The sequence below is a fragment of the Pelobates fuscus genome, chromosome 6 (genome assembly GCF_036172605.1).
Source record: "Pelobates fuscus isolate aPelFus1 chromosome 6, aPelFus1.pri, whole genome shotgun sequence".
NCBI lineage: Eukaryota > Metazoa > Chordata > Amphibia > Anura > Pelobatidae > Pelobates > Pelobates fuscus.
In genome coordinates this window covers 163,551,151-163,558,750 of record NC_086322.1, presented here as the reverse complement: position 1 = coordinate 163,558,750, position 7,600 = coordinate 163,551,151, and the positions used below count along the sequence as shown (strand labels likewise).

The 7,600-nt window shown below is 42.0% G+C and overlaps 1 protein-coding gene across 1 annotated transcript in view; it reads left to right on the top strand.

Moving 5' to 3' along the window:
- Positions 1-6,106: 6,106 nt before the first annotated feature.
- The window catches only part of LOC134614533 (uncharacterized), a 40,100-nt gene continuing 38,606 nt past the window's right edge, over positions 6,107-7,600 (top strand). The window contains exon 1 of the mRNA XM_063458446.1: positions 6,107-6,217. The gene's annotated coding sequence lies outside the window, so the exon portion shown is untranslated. The remainder of the gene's footprint in view (positions 6,218-7,600) is intronic.

Below are 7,600 nucleotides of genomic sequence, written 5' to 3'. Positions count from 1 at the left end.
TTATGTGGGATGCTGTGATCACCTAATTAAGAGAGAGCCTCTCTCTCGACTTTGAGTTGGTATAATGCTTCAGCCTGTGCCGTGTCCGCAGTAGACATGTTTTTGGGACATAGCCACTGATATTGTCATATTGACCATGTATCGTGATATATCCCCAAAGGATTGCAGGATATCATGTAGGTAGCCAACAGATGCAATTGAATCTGTCAAATTGAGCATTACATCATCAGCATAGGCTGACATTTTAAAGGTGCTTCCTGTGATCTCGACTCCCTTAAGTGTTAGGATGCATTCATACGGAGTTTACCAGGGGTTGTAAGGATATCACAAATAACATTCCTGATGTGTTCCATTGCTCAAGTAAAATGGAGTTGGTCATGCCCCAGTAATGAGTGCTGTGGTATTTGGAAAATCCAAGGAGCTCAAATAGTTATGTACATATTACTCCATTGAGCTCCTCCTCTGCATTCAAAGAAAGAACCAGAGACAGTGTTTTTGTATCTCACAACCGCTAGATCTTTCTATAAAGTATGAAACTAATCTGGTCGTAATCTATCAGGTAGCCCAGTATCTGATGCAAGTGCTCTGTGAGATTTTTTGCGTTTGCTGTTAATGATATAGGTCTATTACTGGAGACCAGAGTGTCATCACTTCCCAGTTTTGGTAGCAATACAATATTAACTAGAGCAATGTGTTCATTTGGTGTCCCTCCTTGTCCAAAAGACCAGTTCCTTGCTAAACACTTTATAATATCTTTATAATATCCCCCATCAAACCTGTCTGGACTTGTGCCTTATTTCCTTTTAATGCCAAGATAGCTGAAGTTATCTGATCTTGTGTTATAGGGGATGCCAAGGTACTAGCTGTGTCTAATTGGTATTTTAGGCTATGCCAAAGTGGCAAAATATAATTTTAGGTCTGCAAGATATTGGGCGTTATTTTTGTTATGATGGGGAGAGTGATTGCATAAAGTTGAGTAGCATTGAGTTAACACAGATTGATGCCTTCTAGTGATGTTACTACTCTTTCTGAGGGATCCCATATACTTGTGCCAGTTTAGTTCCACTATGTGGATGCAACACCCTGGCCGGGTGAGTGTCAATTTTATTTGACTTCTCGTAAAATAATCTTTTAGATTATAATATGGAACATGCCAAGTCCTCTATGACTGGCTCCTTTAAAGTGTTGAGAATGACGCTCAATTCTGTAAATTTTTCAGGAGTTGGGTTTGATTTATGTTGTTGTTCCATTTTCTGGACTGCTCCCTTCTACCTTAATAAAATGTCCGGGTAAAACCGCTTTGTTGGATTCCCAGATTGTAGTCTTGTGCATTTCAGGAGTTATATTATGTTCAAAATATTCTCAGATCATTTTTTGTACTGACAAACTCTGAAATAAGAACAAGATGTTTTCTATATCCAGGAGTATGCGTTTTTCAATTTTCTTTATCTGCGTGGTCCAACCATGTAATATTGTCGATGTCTGTCCTATCAACCTTTGCCATTTCAACATTGTTTATCAGGAAGTAGTCAATTCTAGATTATGTAGAAAGTGGTGTTGGGTAGAATGTGTAGTCAATGGTGTTAGGGTGCTGTATCCACCAGTCATTTAACATTCCAGTGCTTCTATGAACCTGTGCACTAATTTAATCTGTCCCCATTCCCATGGGATCAAGCATACCCTGCATGGAGCTGCTGTCTACTATTGGACACGGCACCACATTGAAGTCACCCCTCCCAACAATATTATTCCATACGACATTGAGTGCACCAACTCTTTTAGTAAGTAAGTTTGTTCATGGGTGATGGGAGCATATATGTTCAGCAAGTGATAGGTCACTAGTTCATGTTGTACAGTGTTCCTGTGATGAGCACATATCTTCCTGCTGGGTCTGCTTTGGAATGTGTCACTTACAACGGATACTACTTGTGTTTGAGGATGGCAACCCTGTTTCCAGGTTGCAAAGGTCGTAACTGCGAGCAGGCCCTAGGGTTCCTACTGTCAGTGTGGTCCAGCGGAGACCATACCCACCATTTGCTATAGCAGGTACGTTTGTGTTCTAGCAAACATGCAAAAACATTTTAATTTTGACATACACATAACAATACCTTATTGAATATTTTGTACCATCTTAGATTACCAATCCTTGTTCCAGCAATCACCCGCATTCTATACCACCCCTCCCAACATAGGTAGAGGTTGCTTCCGCCCACACCTTTTCTCTTCTAGGCATGGGGGGTCCCAGATACTAAAGGACTTTGTGGGGTGTCCTGGCTAATAGGGTTATCAGAGGGGTTGTTACGCTTTCCAATTTTAATTCTCTTTTAACTACTGTAATATCTTTTCTAACTATTGTGTTGTATGTTGTGGTACATACCCAGTCTACCCCTGGGCTTCTTTCTCCCCTGGCACTCAAATCTGTTTGTTGTCTAGGCCTTGGTAGGTACACGTTTGGAGCTAATTTGGGGCCTCTGTTTATTTGGTTTGAACATGGTGATGTACCCCACCCACCTCGCCAACACACTTCCGTTGCATTTAGTCTGGGATGACTTGTTTACCATAGAAAGATGCTTTTTCTGCTTAAAGAAGAATGAATTTAATTATTTAGATCATTTGCGGCCTTCATATGATTCCGTTAGTTATATCATCAGGCCTTTCTTATTGTGATCAGTCCACATGCATATCAGTGTTACAATGTAACTTGCATTCATTTTGAAAAAAAATGGTTTGGAAATAGCAAAGTGCTACTTGTACTTATAGCCCTATAACTTTCCAAAAAAAAGCTAAGGACATGTTAACATTTTGTATTTCCTAACTCAGGACAACGTTTAGAAACTATTTAGCATGGATGTTTTTTGGCGGTTGTAGATGCGTAACAGATTTTGGGGGTCAAAGTTAGAAAAAGTGTGGATTTTTTTCTACATTTTTTTAAATCATATTTTATGATTTTATGATTTTTTTTTATAGTAAATTATATATGATGAAAATAATGGTATCCTTAGATTTAACGGCAAGAAACAGGATACAATATGTGTGGGTACAGTAAATGAGTAAGAGGAAAATTACAGCAAAATACAAACACCGCAGAAATGTAAAAACAGCCCTGGTTCCAAATGGTAAGAAAATTTAAAAGCGGTCTGGTCACTAAGGGGTTAAATGCTCTGAACACTGTAGACACTGTAACTGCTTCATCTCACTACATTGGTCATAGTGCCATGAGTTCCTTAGCGGCATTCTTCCATTCAGAGTTAAATTGGTCAATAATGTTTTCAAAGAATAATGCTGAGAGTCCACATCAACCCATCCTCTCTGTGCTGTTTGGACTAATAAGGATGCATTAGCTTGAGCAGGAATAATTACATAATAATCAAGTTTAACCATTAAAACAAATCCATATACGCAGTGGTGTACACACAATCAATGGGGCCCCGGTGCGAAACTGATCCGTGGACCCCCCCCTTTTCCCCCCACTCCCCTCCCGACAGATATACACACACATACATGCATAGAGACACACACACACACATATAGACAGATACATACAGACACACAGACAGACACACATACATACAAACAGACAGACAGGCACACAGGCAGACACAGAGAGACAGACACATACACGACACACATACATGCAAAGACACATACATACAGACAGGCACACATGCACACACAGACACATACAGACAGATATACACACACACACACATACAGAGAGGCATACATACATACATACACACATACAAAGGCACATACACACAGGCAGACACATATACAGACACACACACACACACGGACAAACACTGACAGGCACGCATACAGACACACAGACAGACACATACATACATACAAAGACATACATACAAACAGGCACACATATTCAAATTCCCCAATAACCGGACGATACACAGCTTTGGGAGTCAACTAGTTTTTATTGAGCCACAGCTGGCTTTTATACAATTCCCCATGCAAGGGGTTTCTTTAATTACATTGCAGGGTTTTTCCCCTGGTGGACCTTGTTGGGGACAGGGAACAAAGTCACATTTCCCAGACTCCTCTGTACTTGGAAATAATTGAGTAAGGACAATTGTTTAATTAGATTATCTCCCAAGTACAGAAAAATAACAATATTTCAAACCATCATAACTCATATAATATTAAAAACCGCAAACAGAATCGGGATACGGCTGTATAATCTATAGAGAGAACATATAAAAACACAATAGTGTAATACAGTATGCACAATGGATCGTGCGCTGTTAATAAATGCAATCATGAGATAGTGTAGAAATAAGCGCTCACAAGGTGCCTCCCCTAATGGTATGGGGGGCTAGTAATCTCCTTGCCAAATCGAGATAGCCAATGGTACACGGGACTACAAGTAAATATAATTTGATTTTGACCATCATCTACTTGGAGTCCCGTGTACCATTGGCTATCTCGATTTGGCAAGGGGATTACTAGCCCCCCATACCATCAGGGGAGGCACCTTGTGAGCACTTATTTCTACGCTATCTCGTGAGTGCATTTATTAACAGCGCAAGATCCATTGTGCATACTGTATTACACTATTGTGTTTTTATATGTTCTCTCTATAAATTATACAGCCGTATCCCGATTCTGTTTGTGTTTTTTTGTACTTTGTAAAGGTCGTTTGTTGTGGATAACGATCTCGGGAGGCTACACATTAATTGAAGCTAAGTAATTTGCACTACTTTTTATTGATATTGTGGTTTAAATCTGTTTCTTTCTCATATAATATTAGTCAGAACTCCACGAAAGATACTTCACCGAATAGCAGGGATCTGAGCGCCCTCTCTGTTGAAATACCGCCTTTTGTTCATTCGTTTCATTCAGTCGAATGCTGCTCTGTATAGGTGAAGGGGAACGAACATACGAGAGGATGGAAGTTCAGCTGTGTTTGCGCTGTTGAGTGTCCGATTATAGTTCCATGCGCTCGACGACCAAACACCGCTATATGTTCGTGAGCAAAGATGGCCGCTGCCACGTGTTCGGTCATACGAATGGCAGCCACCCATCCGACCATTTAGAATCTTGCGGTTCTTGGTGTGAATACAGTCAATTGGAGGCACACGACTTCCCTGGGTGATCTCAAGGTTTGGTAGTTGATTCGACTGACGAACTATATGTCTTTAGTCTGTTCGGGAACCCCAAATAGTCAAACCAACTCAGTCTTGCATACAGATAAGTGGCTAATTTTGCCACATAATAGAACATCACACATGTTGCTGAAGCAGCTAACGTTAGCATCATACATTACACATAATTATTACTGCCCTACCCTTGCTTCACATAACAATTAGGTAAATGGGAACATCGATTACATTTACTGTTTATTATGACTGGCATCCACACATCACCCATATAATATATGTGTGCTAGAATTGTCCAGTGTTATTCTCCTAGCCATGCCCTTGTCTGTGTCCCTTTCTCCCTATTAAGGGTTATGTGCACAGGAGATATACACACCTATTAAGTATCAAAGGAAATGTGCTTATTTTTTTGTGTATACCAAGGAGGAGAATCGTTTTTCTGTGTACACACCTGTAACTTTTCCCTGTATAAAGTTTGCCAATCATTTTCTCACTCTGTATACTTACCTGCTAGGAAAGATAATTGTCCCCTGTATACACACAGACCAGTCAGTGGGAGGTTCCTTTTTCCAGTACAATCCTGTCAGTAGGATGTGCTTTTTCCCGTATGTGCAACTGGCCAGATAGATTCCTTTCTCCTGGTGTGCACACCTTTCACAGAGAGGTTCTTCCCCCCTCTATTTGCACTGACACTGGAAGGGCATCCGCAGAACTTTGTCCCAGTATGTACAACTACTCAGGGAGGTTCACACTTATTTTTTTTATTTTTTTTTATCACCCTGTATGCAAACATTTCATGTATAGACACCTGCCACAGGGGTAGGCACTTTCTTCTGTATACTCCTCCTTGAGGGGGTACTTTCCCTTTATGCACTGCTTTGGAGGTACTTTCCTCTGCATACACACCTGTCGTAGGGGGAGTTACTTTCCCCTCTTAACACACCTGTCAGGGAGGAGGAGGAGGTACTTTCCCTGTATGCACACCTGTTGAGGGGAGGTGTCTGGATGTTGGAGTTCCCCGCTTGCAGTATTGGTTCAGTCCGACTCCCATAGAACAGCAGCGGTCCGGTAGGCAGAAGGGATTTGGAACTCTGCATGTAAAGGTAAGACTCCTATTTTGGCCATTATGTAGCAGGCTGGGTACCTGAAGCCGGAACAAGACCGAGCATGGAGATCACTGGGGTCGAATTGTCCCGGACTCCTCTGTCCTGCGCGGTGTTAATATAATGCCCGGTCTATAGTGATAGGGGGCCCTCCCATGCCGTGTGTATTACTATAATGCCCGGTCTATAATGATAGGGGGCTCTCCAATGCCGTCTGTATTACTATAATGCCCGGTCAATAGTGATAAGGGGCTCTCCCATGCCGTGTGTATTAATATAATGCCCGGTCAATAGTGATAAGGGGCTCTCCCATGCCGTGTGTATTAATATAATGCCCGGTCTATAACGATAGGGGGCTCTCCCATGCCGTGTGTATTAATATAATGCCCGGTCTATAATGATAGGGGGCTCTCCCATGCTGTGTGTATTAATATAATGCCCGGTCTGTAGTGATAGGGGGCTCTCCCATGCTGTGTGTATTAATATAATGCCCGGTCTATAATGATAGGGGGCTCTCCCATGCTGTGTGTATTAATATAATGCCCGGTCTGTAGTGATAGGGGGCTCTCCCATGCCGTGTGTATTAATATAATGCCCGGTCTATAACGATAGGGGGCTCTCCCATGCCGTGTGTATTAATATAATGCCCGGTCTATAATGATAGGGGGCTCTCCCATGCTGTGTGTATTAATATAATGCCCGGTCTGTAATGATAGGGGGCTCTCCCATGCCGTGTGTATTAATATAATGCCCGGTCTGTAATGATAGGGGGCTCTCCCATGCCGTGTGTATTAATATAATGCCCGGTCTATAATGATAGGGGGCTCTCCCATGCCGTGTGTATTAATATAATGCCCGGTCTATAATGATAGGGGGCTCTCCCATGCCGTGTGTATTAATATAATGCCCGGTCTATAATGATAGGGGGCTCTCCCATGCCGTGTGTATTAATATAATGCCCGGTCTATAATGATAGGGGGCTCTCCCATGCCGTGTGTATTAATATAATGCCCGGTCTATAATGATAGGGGGCTCTCCCATGCCGTGTGTATTAATATAATGATAGGGGGCTCTCCCATGCCGTGTGTATTAATATAATGATAGGGGGCTCTCCCATGCCGTGTGTATTAATATAATGATAGGGGGCTCTCCCATGCCGTGTGTATTAATATAATGATAGGGGGCTCTCCCATGCCGTGTGTATTAATATAATGCCCGGTCTATAATGATAGGGGGCTCTCCCATGCCGTGTGTATTAATATAATGCCCGGTCTATAATGATAGGGGGCTCTCCCATGCCGTGTGTATTAATATAATGCCCGGTCTATAATGATAGGGGGCTCTCCCATGCCGTGTGTATTAATATAATGATAGGGGGCTCTC